Below are 13,334 nucleotides of genomic sequence, written 5' to 3'. Positions count from 1 at the left end.
ATCGCTTCTATTATGATACATTCCGATGATCATCTTGAGATGTACTAAAGCGAAGGCTAGACGTGCGAGACGGTTCGGGCTCACAGCTTTACTGTGAGTTTGTACGGTAAAGGTCGGTTCAGGCACTTGCGTTTGAGTGCGTTTGTCTACGTTGCGTTTAGAACCGAAAGCGAGTGACCGGCACATCTGTGCTTCGTCTGAAGCGTGGATTCCAGTTCAAGGAATCATCTGAGTACGTCATATAAGCAGCAGGGATGTCCTGGTTTCTCGCAGCCGCAACGCGTTCAAACGCAACTGTTTGAACCAGGCTTTACGTGGCTGTCCTGTGCTTGTCCTTCGCGTTTTATTCTTTCGATTTTAAGTATTCATTTTCAACTCGCTTGCTTTTACCAGTAATAGTGGATACTCAAGCTGCACGAGGGTTCGCGCTGTGTGACCATCTAGCGATGCTATGAGCTCGTGCTCGAGCCTTGGCTTTAATGCATCTTAGCAGGGAAGGCAATCATCGGGGGTATATGACACACGATGATGCCAAGTCTGTTCACGGCGGGCTCTCGTGCTGTTTTGATTGGAGGAGAACGGTCGTGTAATAAATTGGCAAATGGAACATGGTTAGCGACAGCGCAAATATATGTTGGAAAAAGTTCAGAACGTTGAAGTGCAGCAGCCCGAAACTTTGGAGTTGAGCAATGAGAGAATCATTTGAAGACCTCTTTAGAGGTTCAGCCTCCTCTCCCCCCACACCAGTATCGAAGGCTGCTAGGATATTGGTTCAGGCTAATAAGCCTTCTGTCTTTCAGTCAACGAACTCGGGCCGTTCCACCTGACCTTGCTATTTCATAACTGATTTGTAAGAAAATGGAATGCAGATTTTCTTTACACGGCCAAAACATGAAGTGTTATCAAATAATACCTGCCATATTCAGATTCTATGTTTACAGACCGGGGTTGCCCCGCCTGTGGAGGGTGAAGACGCGAGCAGCCTCGAAGCCCACCAACAGTGGCTGTGTGCTGAGAGCGAAAGTTGGTGCCTGACGGAGGCCAGATTGAGCTTCGAATGGTTGCGACTGCCTGATGGATGCTTATCCCTACCTGATGGATGCTAGGAGGGTATGCATTTCGTATTTGTTTACTGATCTCTACGACAATTGCTAAATTGCGCTTCCCCGCTCCGTGATTGCGGCTACCGGACGGCCATCCTGGGACACAGAGAATCAACCTTTTGGAGCGTTGTACAGGGTGGCCGGCAGCGTGCTGAAGACATGTTTTCTGCTCGTTTGTCGTCATTGGGCGCGTTGAAGGGGTCTTGCAATAAATTTTTGACTGGTTTTTAATTTAGACCGAACCTGAGCCCCCTGAACGTAGTAACTTAAAGAAACTTTTGTCTTCTCAATTTTCGCTTTATCTTAAAAGTTAGAGGCAAATTAGAATTACAAAAACAAGCAAAAAATAGCATCCTTCATGACGTCGTAGGTCCTGGCTTGAGTGGCCGTGAAGTAATGAGCTCATTGAGCGCTCACGGCTGCCGCACTCAGTGTCGACGGCTCGAGAGGGCGCCACTAAAGCACGCGCTGACTAGGCTGTATGAAGCGGGCGGCCAGGGTGGCTCGCATTGCATTTGCCGCGCGATTAAAGACTAATTCGGCATAACACTTCATTGGCCACAAACGACATCAAACACAGGGTAAAAATCAGTTCAGAACAGGAGCCACTTCGCGCTGCTATACCGCTAAATGGCCAAATGCCAAGCCATTAAGCCCTCGCCGAAAGCCTTCGGGACGCTCGGAACTGGTCGGATCCTCGAGCCGGTATACGACCGCAGCGCCGCCGCGTACATCCGGGACCTTTCTACGCCCGGTGTTCGTCGGAGCCTCATCCAAGGAGGTTAGAAGTACTAGGAGGGGGCACGTTGCAATATTGGTGAAGCCTAGTCATAAAAAGTTTAAACGATTTTTTGCCCAGCGTGACCGCAGATCTCTCTGGCGATTGGTGCGCGTGACATGTCACGTGTGAGATGGATGGTTGATTGTAGAAGGACTCCTTGCAGGCTTGCGCGCGCTCCGTCCGGTAGGTTTTATCAGATCGAAGGCTAGACTGTGGTGTATTCTAGTACCCCATAGCCAGACGAAGGCTAGCTACGGTCACGTGATGTGGTCACGTTGGCGTGGTTATTGAGGAGAGTAAGGAGGAAAATGAGAAAGAGGCGAGGCGTCAAGGGAGCATGGCTTGTGGAGGATACGCGGCCGACGTCATGCCCTCTCCTACCCTTCTATTCTCCATGGTTTCATCCAACTAGGCCTTTCTAGTATGCGCCGTTTTTTCCGCCGCTTGGTGGCGGGTTTGTCGACGGGTCTTTTCTTGTTTCCGTACTTTATAAACTGCATTTGTTTCTTTTCTGATCTAAAATACTGAACAAAAACTACTTTCATACATTATTAAAACGGTTCGCGACACTTATGTTTTGTATCTCGACTAAAAAAAAAGCTTTTAGCGGCTCTGACCGGTAGTAAGCCCAGGACCAAAGACGTCACACATTGCGCGCTTTCGGCAACGCGGGTCGCCATCGTAGGTGGAGGAAGTTTCCGCGTCGTCCGGCTAAAATATGACTCACTGATATTTAGTTATTATCTCCGTGCCCGCTGGCTTGCCCGAACCCCAAGAGACGTGGAAACCGCAAAAGAGGTAGACGCTTAAATATGATTGCAGGGCCCCTTTAAGTCCACGCTTCTTTACTCCTACTCCGACACTCCGAGTTTCATACTCCAGGCACAGCAACTAAACGGCGCATGGCGTACAGGAGCGCGACACACCGAATCTATCGACGAGCCACACAAGGTCCTTCCGACCGCACGGTCAGGACGAACCTGGCATCCCGTGGATACGGGTGGGAGAAGCCAAAATTATTTCGGTGCTAAATTAATTAAAGCCAGTGTAGAGCGGCAGGGTACAAAGTAAAAGAGACGGCGACGTTAAGAAGTTTCTACGAACGTTTAAATAATCCTGAGAGGTTTGGAGACTCGCTTCGAGCACATACGGGGAAAGGTACCTTGGCCAATCTGTTTATTGACCATGCAAGCTGTTCATATTTAAATTAAAGACAACATTCTTGAACCCGCTTGTCGACGCACGAAACCCTCAAACTTGCCAGATATTTCGTGGTTCCGTATTGCAGCGAGACGAAATTGGACGGAAGCTGTTGATGTGCTATGCCGATACCGGAACACCGTCGTTCAATAGATAACACGTCAATTCGTTTCAGGCGAGACATGAACATGATGTTTCGGCTTTTCATTCGAAGTATCTTGATTCTCTGGGCAAAGCATCCTAGAAAGGGCAGCGGTCCGACTGTCTTCTCATCTCAACAACTTTTCTGTAGCTGTGCTGTCGGTAACCTACCGTTCAATAGATGAATTCGTTTTCAGGCGAGATGCATGAACAAACCTTTCCCGCAATGCTAACTGATGCTTCGGCTTTCCAATCTAAGTATCTTTATTCGCTGCAGCTGGACTAAGCATTTTAAAAAGGGCAGCCGTCCCACTGTCTTTTCGGCAACTTTTCTGTCGCCGAGCTATCAGCACGCTCGTTCGATCGATCACTTTGGTTTCCTGCAAGACGCATGAACAAAACTTTTCCTCGACGCTAACTGATGTTTCGGCTTTCCCATCGAAGTATTTTATTCGCTGGGCTCAGCATTATAAAAGGAGCAGCAATCCGAATGTGTCCTCATCTCAACAACTTTTCTGTCGCTGTGCTATCGGCATGCTACTGTTTGATGGATGAATTCGTTTTCAGGCGAGATGCACAAACAAACTTTTTCCGGAATGCTAATTGCTGTCTTGGCTTTCAAATCAAATTGTTTTTACCTGCTGGATTCAGCACTAATTGACTGAAAAGGAGCAGCTGTTTGGCTACGCCTTTCGTTTCAACAATCTCAACAATAGCACAGCCATCTTGTTTGTGGACGTGACATCACGGAGTGCGAAGAAGTCACTTGTGCTCCAAGAAATGCTCGGAGCACGAAGAGCGCGCTCGAGTGTCAGTCTCCAGCAGCGCTCTCGTCTGTTTAGTGAAAGGAGTGCCAAACGCTCGCAATGTGTAAACAATGAGAATTTCCTATGAAAACACAACATTTCTTGCAAAAGTGCAGCACCGCAGGAAAGGCACAACTTGTCGAGCGCAAGTCTCGCGATCAAACCTTCCTTGGCCTGCCAAACTGCTGCGTCTCTGTGCCTTTTCACGCTTGGATACTTATCCAGAATCGATGCCATGGCAGAGCTTTGAAGGTATGTCGCACGTAGACGTCTTCTCTATCAGCCAGCTGTTTTAGCAAGTTGCTATCAATAGGGAACGAAATCAGTAATTGCTATATATATTAACCATGGCTATGTTCCAAATCTACTCAAATGGATCACATGACAGCACAAATAGAGCAATGCTGTGGAGGAAGGTAGGTTTTCGAAGGCAAAAGTATGAAGCGGGGAGATCGAAAGTTTTTTAAACGCGGCCCGTCCTTATGGTTGTGTGCAATCTGTCGCCGTCGCCATAGCCTCCTACCCCTCCTTTGTCGACACTGGATCATGTCCGTTTGTGGACTGCAAGTGCCGCAAGTTACAAATACAGTCGTAAGAGTAAACTAAATGCTGCTGTAGAGGCACATGCATCTTTATGCACGTTGCACTCACGAAACAAATCCACACGGCGTTAATTCTTGATCGGTATTCAAGCGTGCGAAGACAGAGATGCAGCACTTTGGCATGCCAAGGAGGCTTTGATCATGCCGCCAGAACGGCAAGACTTGCGTTAGACGAGTTGCTCCTTTTTCTTGCGGTGCTGAATTTTCGTAGAAATTTCTATGTGTTCTCAAACGCAATTCCCACCGTTCGGGGTTTTAACAAACTTCTTCGGTAAATGACAACGAACGAGGAGAAAACATGTCTTCAGCTCGCTGCCGCCCAGCCTCCGCAATGCTCCAAAAGGTTGACTGATAATCTGTGTCCTAAGGTGGCCATCCGGTGGCCGCACCTGAGCTGCAACGACCAACCGGAGGCGCGCGATACAGCAAATTGTCGTGGAGATCAATGGTATTGCTTGCACGGCGTACTATTAGTCTTCAGAGCAAACACAAGTGTCGCTGCGGTCGCCACGTCTTGATTGGGTGAGGTCTACCGTGACGTCTGGCGACGGACTCCGCTTCGCGTTCTGGCATCTGGCTCGCTTCCCTGCGCCCGTTTCCTCTCGATCGGAGGTTTGTGATCATGCTGACCTACTGTTCAGCGCTGCAATGCACTTTCCAAAAAAGAAGCCGGTAGCATATTTTACCACCCGAAAACTTCGAGATTAAAGAAAGCATGAACAGTCAGATTAAGGATGGGAAAGGCACCGTCAACATCGGCCGTTGTGTGCTGTAAGCACGTTGAGAAGCGGGGCTTCGTTTATCCAGTGTACAAGGCGCTGGGTGAGACTTATACTGACAGAATTTTCATAGCTTTTCAAATTGTGCTTGTCACGTTTACCTTTACAATTGGGTTATAAGTATGGAAAGCTATCGGTGGAGGCAATTCCGTCGATGAACCCGCCCGCCCCCTCCACACGATATAAGGCGATTGTGCAAGGGGTTGTGGAAGCGGCGGTGTAAGTGTTTCGGACACTGAAATTCTGTTCTTTGCAGGTTCATGAGTTAGGAGAACATCAGACCCCACTTTGCGGGCATGAAACTGGCATTTAAGTCAAAGGCCTTTGGGTGGTCTCCCTTGTGATTTTCTCTCCATGGCCCAGAATATATTGAACATGTTGCTCGAGCAGAGTGCAGCTTTTTCGCTGAGACGTTTTGTTTAGAAACAAAGATGAAAAAAACCTCTTAATTTATTCAAATCATCAGCAGCGTTCATTGTGAGAGATGTAAATATATTCCAATGCTCCTGCAAGTGTGGTGGCATTTCTTCCTTTTCATGTACCAGCTGTGATTCGTGCGCTGGCTGCCCTGGAAACCATGCTCGGAATGTTGGTTGAAGTTTCGCCTGCAGCTACATACCATAACTCAATAAGGCCGCATATAATAATTCACATTTCCTACGTAAAACGTGCAAAAAAAAAAAAAGAAAACAGAAACTAGTATGCCGACAGCTAACGCCGTCTCTGCCTTTGCAGGGCTAGTGAGGGGATAAATTTTGTCCTCAGCATGACGTCACCCCGGCTCGCCGTAAGGGGTTGCCACCCAAACTTCTCGGTGCTAATACTCTCACCACACAATGCACCTGGTATTTGTTTGGCCCCTGGCCATGAAATCATTCTCAGTTTGTCATTCCATCTCACCGGGAGCCCAATTTTGGTCATCGCGGTCTTAACTGGCTTGCATTGAAGAAGCTAATAGCGAGTTTGTTTAATTGCACTCGTGCCCACGCGTGTCCACTCGCAGCGTGGAGCGAGTTCCTTTCAGTTGGCACTCCACGAGTGGTTGCATTCTCCGAGTTCGTTTCATCGCTGACACCCCACGCGTGCATGCACTCGCTGCACCGAGAAAATCGAGAGTGCACCAAAATGCAATCCCGTCATGCCTCGCTCCGGCGAGGCCGGCAGGAGCGGGAGCAGACGACGAAAGTTCGTCTACTACGATATGTCGCGGAACTGAAAGGAAAAAAAGTAGATTTTCTGATAGAAATTGCGTCCTCTGGGCAACGAAATCAAACGCGAGCTTGAACTGTGAGCGTCTCCTATTTTATGAAGGAAGCAGTTGACAAACCTTGCTTTATTTGGAGGTTTTAAGTCGCTCTGTTGCCGTAAAAACGCTGAAATATACCAGTGTGCAAAGAAATGCTCAGAACAAACGCATCAGCGACCCCCGAGATGTTTATCACCAACGTGTGCGGGTTAAAAATTAAACATTTGTCGACAAAACTCCCCCAGCAGAAACCTTTGACTGCCCAATAAGCATCAGAGAAAGCTTAACATAGTGATTTTACCCGAGGCTTAGGCAACATCATCCTGTTTAACATTTACCTACGTCAGCTAACTTCCCACGTCGTATTTTGTTCGAGAAAGCTCTCGTTCTCGACGCCCTCACCAAGGCTAATATCTGATCCACCTGTAATGACGATCGAAATCGAAAGTCCCTCAAAAATTTTTTCTGGATATTTCAGCAAGCTAGTTTTAAGCCGTACCCTTTCAGTGGTTCACGCATAATGCCATGCTCAAACGGATCAAGCTTCTGCTCGGACAGCATCATCAGTTTTCTTCAGTGTAAACGGTTATGAGAATTGAAAGATCGCAACCAGCTGCTTTGTGGACAGCTGGTTGCAGAAATTTACGCGGTCTGTAACTATCTGTATGACAGCCGAGTTGCTTGAAGTCATCGCAACTATAAACTACAGGCTGCAGCGACCATCGTTTGTAGATAAACGTTGGTAGCGACCGCACTCTCGCATTCCCACCCATCACTCCGAACAGCAAGGCGCCAGTTTCGGTTTGAGGTTTGTATTCTTTCTACAACATAGATGGTGGCAGCATTAGTCTTCCGCACTTGGTGCATTTGGCGAATTCGTTTGAGTCCAGTTCTCCCTGCAACACTCAGCGAGTGCGATGCATTCTGACAGAAACAAAACGACGAATAGACTGGCAAGTCATCTGCGAACAGAGCCAAAAAGGGACAATCATCTGCTACGAATTGTGTGCCGGGCAGAGTGAGATCAAAGACTAATAGAAATATGGAACATCGACTATTTTAGGGATGCAATTGTTGTCCTGTGCTTCATTTCGCTATGGTGATTTGTTTTCTGGCCGTGTGTAACTTGACACCCACTGGCGCTAAAACAAGAGCTTGGGACAAGCACTTACCTTACCACGATATCGATCTCAGTATCCGAAAGAAGGTGACAGGTTCTCACCAAAAAATTCCCTCGTCGACAGCGAAAAGAATTCTCATTGGTCAAGAGCGCTCGTCGGTGGCACTGTGTCCAATCACAGTGCGTACCTAGTGAGATCTTGATCGCGATCTCAACGATGACCAAAATCGGGCCCCAGGAACATTTTATTATTTCTGTTTTGGCGCTAGTTCTCTCTGTCTGTGAAAGTGCCTATATATTTGCAAATATATATAGATTTAAAATAGAAAGATGAAGCTATTTTTTTAAATTATTTATTGTGGCCTGGAATTAGGAGAAGTATTCTTAGAAATGTGGTTCTGTCATGTTTCACTTCAGTGACAGTCATGGAAATGTGTTTGCATGCTCTACTTTCAGTTCCGAAAAGACTAAAAGCGCCAGACAAAGATCGAGCTAATGAAGGTAATGCCGGACGGATCCATCATCAGTCTTGCTTCCAGGAAGATTTTGAGATGCAACAAGGAGCTGCTAGAGCACATCACCGTGATCTCAGTGGAAGGTGCCAACTGCAAGCTCATGAAGCGTAAGCTCCAAGTATTGAATTTAATTGCTGAGTGTCTTTTTCATTGACAAGAAGGCCCCAACATTTTCTAAGAACTCCAGTAGGGTTTTGTTGTTGCATCTTTATACACGCAACTCATTCACTTTGCCAATTATGTTTTTCTAGCCTGACTCAGCTGGCAAGCCGAGCAGCGAGTCTAAAACGTACCATTGTTTCCGGTCAGACTGTCCATTATTATTTATTGTTCTTCCCTGCTATTGTGATATGTCTGCACTGTAGTCATTACAGGTGCTTGAATGGTGGCTCCTACTTTCTACACATGGGTCCTAGGAAACATTTTGTAAGTGATGAGGTGCCCACAATCATGGGCGTCAGCAAAGTGGCGGAAAAGGGGGGAGGGATTATTCTGGGGAGGTTTAGCTTTCAACCCTATAACTTTGAAAGAAAACGAGGTTTGCCCCCTCCCCCTCCTTTTCCTGCAAAACATACTGCAGATGCCCATACTCGCAATCTAGGACAACGGTTCTGGAATGAGGGTCTGTGGAACCTCTCCGTAAAGGCATTTTAGGAGTCCGCAAAACTCTGCCGGCAATAATTTTTTTTTTTTTTTTTAAATATGATTTGGGGCATTGAGTTGAGCCCAGTCCGGCCATGGCGCATTCACAGCTCCGGGAGCAAAGAAATCTACAGAAGAATACCTCTTTTCACTCTTCCCCCTTTTTATTCTTGGTAAACACGTTTGCAGTCCACCCCCCTTGCCCTTTTTTTTTACACTGCCTGGCGTCTCCCATCACTTCCGCCAGTCCAAAAAGGGTTTGCTTGCCACGATCGGCGGTTTCCTTTTTTCTCTGTAGCATCCTTTCTGCTAAAGGGGAAAGAGTGTAGACGGAGCTTCTTCCCCTCACCGTACCGTCTTAACCTGCAACATACTATACTCTCGGGAACAAGATAATAGCCTTGTATCTTTTCTGCCGCCACAAATGCTGTGCAGGGAGTAGCTTAGCATAATTTTGGGCACAGGCTTTTGCTGCCACCACACGCCACGCTATGAAGTGGAGTGCCACGGTGCGTGCATGCCACCTGTCGCATAAAGCAGTGCACTTTCAAGCTGCGTGGATGCAATGACGGCAGAAAAAACACCAGCGGAGCGGAAAATACAGAGCATGTTATTAACAGCACTGGTTAATTCCCAATAAATCACAATCTGAATCATTACTCTAAAACCGTTTATTTTCGCAAATCGGTCACAGAGGACATAATCGCGGCCACTACATTTTGCGAATTCCAGACGCCTGCATTGAAACTTTTGAAGAGATCATGAAAGCAATTTCGAAATTTTATTTGACGACTGAAATGGGCGTTGGGCTCGTCTCAGACACTGTTGACCAAGTTCCAGCCGGAACAGAAGTTCGTGTGCCGCACCAATCAATTAAACAGTTGTGGTAATATTCGCGCGGGGACGATGCCTGAGACCCCCCCCCCCCCCCCCCCCCCCCCTCCAAGACGGCGGCAGAAAGGTGAACTAAAGTGCGCCGTCAAAGCGTGACGACATGGGCTCCTCGTCAGGCGATTACTTCAAACGGTTGAAACGAATGATGCGCTCTTGGTTTAGAATTCGGTGGTGAGATGTCAAAGAAAAAAGTAATTTGTTGGATAATTTTTTAAAGTTGTAGCTCGGAATTAATAGGTTTCATAGCGTGTATAGGAATACGTTCCATAGCATGTGTAGTGTGTAGGATGACAAGGAAGAACACTTGTGGAAATAAATGACAGCTGTATGCTGTGCTGGTTTTGAGACGGTGGTGTGTATGTTCCTTTTTGTTTGCTTGTCTCGAGGAAATAAAATTTTAACAGCAAATTTTGAACCCTGCTAGTGCACACCTTTCTGATCCAAAACTGACTTCGAGACCCAGTAGGTTTCAAAGCCGGTTTCAAATAGGGAAACCGACGCCAAAGTCAACTTCGAAACCTGGGATGTTTTGAAGTGATTTTTGGCGTTAGTTCCCGAAAAGATACGTTATCAGTTTGGTGGCCGGGAGCTAAAAGCATTTCATGCTTAAAATCATACTCATCAGTGCGGCCTTTCTTATTCTCTGACTGAATCAATCCTGCTTTTATATGCAGGAGGGAACCATCCCGACGGCACCCTGCATTGCCTTCTCGGGGTACAATGTGAAGGCAGCGAAGAGCATGAACATACACGTTGATACAGTTTGGCTTTTCGAAGTGCAAGATGCGGAGGATGGCTTTACTGTGGTCATGGCGGCCTACTGGCTTTTTGGCTTCACCCATGGCCAGAAGACGTACAATACGAGCTGCCTTCTTGAGAGGCTTTGTCTTATTCTAATCTACTCACAGCTAGAGCCAGTTGCAATCAAGGTGATTAATATAATCAAGAAAACACCTGTAGCCTGATTGCTGATCACATAGTGCGATCGCCAAAGTCTCTGAAACTCCTGCCAGGATTGTTTCGATTTTCGAAATAACTAAAGGCTTTGTTTTTTTTTTCTTGAGATGGCAGCTGCAAGTTGTGTGGCTCACATACCTAAGTATGCTTCGATTCATGACCAGCTTTATTCGTTTATATTCATCACATTTCTCTAGTCCTCTGTGTTGTTTCCTAGTCATCAAACTATTAGGCACCTGTATGGAGTAGTTACATTTTGTTTTTATGTTTTTATCAAAACGGTTTGTGTCACCATATCTGGAATTCAGCACCCTTACTACGAAATTTCAAATTAATCTTATGTTGAGATACTTTCTAAAAGTGGAGATGACTGGCATTAAATGTTGTGTTTCTTTATCGCTCCTGTTCATACTTTGTATATTACTTCAGTCAAAAGACACCAGTAGTGTTCAATATGCCCCGCCCCAGCACAAGCTTTTTAGCCTGGATAAAGTGAGCGTGAGTGAGCACGTACTAAGCAGTACCGAAGGTAATGAGCGTGCACTGTTGCATTTTCAAAGTTTCAGAAATGCTCTTTTTTAGAAAAAAATAAAAGCAGAAATTTTTGTGGTATATTCATAACTTGTGGCTTTCTTGAAGAATGCGAGCATTCTGAAGGTGTTGCCGAAGGCTTGCCAGAGTGACAGCGGGGTCGAACGCGACAAGTGCGAGCTAGTACACGCTCTATCGCAAGCCCTTGTTCTGCGAAACCACTTCGCAAAGTCACTCTTGCATGCCTGTAGTCTTTGCTGCCCTACAGTGGTAATGGTAGGCAATTCCGGCTCACACAAGAAATCATCCCATTACTGCCAAACTCAGTTTCCCTTTAAAGGGATGGTGAACAGAAATTTGGATTTCAGAAAACGATGCAGATGCCGTAGGCGGGACGCTACAATCGCTACAACACTACTCGTAGTCGTAAGGCGATATCTTGAATGGACGGCCGTATTTTTGGAAAAAGAGGTTGAGATTGAACGAGGCCGATGAGGCGCGTGACGTCGAGATATCTTGTTTCCTCCTCTCTCCGCTTCGCCCCCTCAAGGCGGCGAGGCCGAGAAGACGCGAGGTCGTTCCCTCTCCTTCTCGGAGAAACAAGACAAACAAATCTGTCAAATTCGCCTCCTTTTTTTTTTAAAATAAGGTCATCCGTTCGAGATATCGCTGTATGAGTGATGTTTTGGTGTTTGTAGCATCTTGTTACACGCTTTTGCCGCCGTGTTTTGTGGAATCCAGATTTCGGTTCAACATCCCTTTAAGTGCAAGTGAAACCGAAATGCCAAGAACGAGCACGTTGTCCTGAACGACACTTGCACTGCACACGCGCGCATGCTTAGCAACATTCAAAGCATGGAGCTTGCTCTGAAAGCCTCTGCATCGGGCTTCCTGTTGCAGCTCGTGTTACCGAAGCAAGCTTTTGGGCAGACATTTTTTTTATAAGTAGAAACTTCACCACCCGTACTCAGAGTACTTAGTTGCGGTACTTTAGATAAAACAGAAGGGTATTGAGCAGTGCAAACTTCCATTATCGTCAGTTGAGAAGCATTCAGTTGTAGTAATTGTTTTGCTTTACATACAAAAAGGCTGGAGTATGCTTAAATGCTGGGCTAGCAACAAACTGCTACCAGGGGCCCTATGCTACACGACGGGACCAAGCGGAATCAAGGGACCGGGAGCCATCCAGCGACCTGGATGCAGGGACGGGTTCAGCTTCCACGGGATCGGTGCCACCTGAATCTTGTCCTAAAGGGCCAGCAGCAGCTGGATAGCGTCACATTGCGATGCGGGGATGGGGATGCCGAGCGAGCTCGGGACGTGCCGCCCACTCAGTGTGAGGGCCAGGTGCTCCCACTGACTGGCTAGGTGCATGTTGATGAGTTCCTGGAAGGTGTTGTTTACACCCAGCCGCCGGAGCTTGGCGTTCGGCGCGTACGGCGGCACCCCCAGTGCCAACTAGTGCGCCTTGCGAATAATCACGTCCATCTTGCCTTTATCTCTCGACATGAGGTTGAGATACGGATTTGCGCAGGTGATGTGGCTCACGACGAGTGGTTGGGTCAGCCGGATCAGGTCCGCCTCCTTGAGCCCGTTTCTGTGACTCGTTATCCTTCTCACCATGCGCATGACTTGCGTGGTTGTCTCGACGAGTCGGTCGACCGTGTACTTGGCTCCGCCGTCCCGCTGGAGGTGAAGGTCCCAAGATCCGAACCCGCTTCACCACCGGCACGGGGGTACCATCCTTTAACGTGAGGCGGATGTCCGCCTTCTTATTCTTCGGGAATTGGCTTGCCCGCGCGGACGAGCAACAGCTGAGACTTATCGGGGGCGCGCTGGAGGTTGCCGGCCTCGAAGTAGTTCTGCACCGTCTGGATGACTTCTTCGAGGAAGTCTTGCCTCCCGTTGTCCGATCCCGACGTAGTCCAAATCGTCAGGTCGTCCGCATAGAGTGGCATAGAGTTTATGCTTCGTCCGGGGAATCCGTTCCAGTAAAGGAGGCGGCTTGCACATCACC

At 47.5% G+C, this 13,334-nt stretch overlaps 1 long non-coding RNA gene across 1 annotated transcript; it reads left to right on the top strand.

Moving 5' to 3' along the window:
• The first annotated feature begins 959 nt into the window (after positions 1 to 959).
• Positions 960 to 10,689, top strand: LOC121837718. The gene is made up of 3 exons (XR_006078319.1): positions 960 to 1,110; positions 8,235 to 8,400; positions 10,504 to 10,689. It is a non-coding gene; the product is annotated as an uncharacterized LOC121837718 (long non-coding RNA).
• Positions 10,690 to 13,334: the final 2,645 nt, after the last annotated feature.

This window comes from Ixodes scapularis, unplaced genomic scaffold, assembly GCF_016920785.2.
Source record: "Ixodes scapularis isolate PalLabHiFi unplaced genomic scaffold, ASM1692078v2 PGA_scaffold4__175_contigs__length_147842914, whole genome shotgun sequence".
Classification (NCBI taxonomy): Eukaryota; Metazoa; Arthropoda; class Arachnida; order Ixodida; family Ixodidae; genus Ixodes; species Ixodes scapularis.
The sequence above is the reverse complement of the archived record's forward strand: the minus strand, read 5'-3'. Positions and strand labels throughout refer to the sequence as shown.